The following is a 330-nucleotide window of genomic DNA, read 5'->3' on the forward strand; positions in this document are numbered from 1 at the left end:
CGTGTCAATATCATCGTAATTGACATTTAGAACAGTACTAAAATCACAGACGATGCTAACCACCCAATTATTTTCCACAGGTACGCTTTGGGCCTCACGGTAGACCAACAAAAAAGAATGCACTTTGAACTTTAACCCACCATGACCTGAAACAAAAATAAGAGGAAGATATATATTTCTCGTTAAATATTGGAAAGTTTCCCTTTGTCTGTGCAAGCATGTGAGCACGAATGAAGTTAACAGACACAGAATCATAAGAAAAGACATATAACAATAATAAAACCTACTCTCAACTAGCGCATATATATCAACAAAGTAAATAAGCATTAT

The 330-nt window shown here is 34.8% G+C and overlaps 1 protein-coding gene across 1 annotated transcript in view; it reads left to right on the forward strand.

Annotated features, from left to right (window-relative positions):
• The window catches only part of LOC119585084 (major facilitator superfamily domain-containing protein 8-like), a gene marked incomplete in the record, with an annotated part of 19,608 nt that overhangs the window by 8,473 nt on the left and 10,805 nt on the right, over window positions 1-330 (forward strand). Inside the window, 1 exon segment of the mRNA XM_037933704.1 lies at window positions 81-330.

Source organism: Penaeus monodon, chromosome 19 (genome assembly GCF_015228065.2).
Source record: "Penaeus monodon isolate SGIC_2016 chromosome 19, NSTDA_Pmon_1, whole genome shotgun sequence".
Classification (NCBI taxonomy): domain Eukaryota; kingdom Metazoa; phylum Arthropoda; class Malacostraca; order Decapoda; family Penaeidae; genus Penaeus; species Penaeus monodon.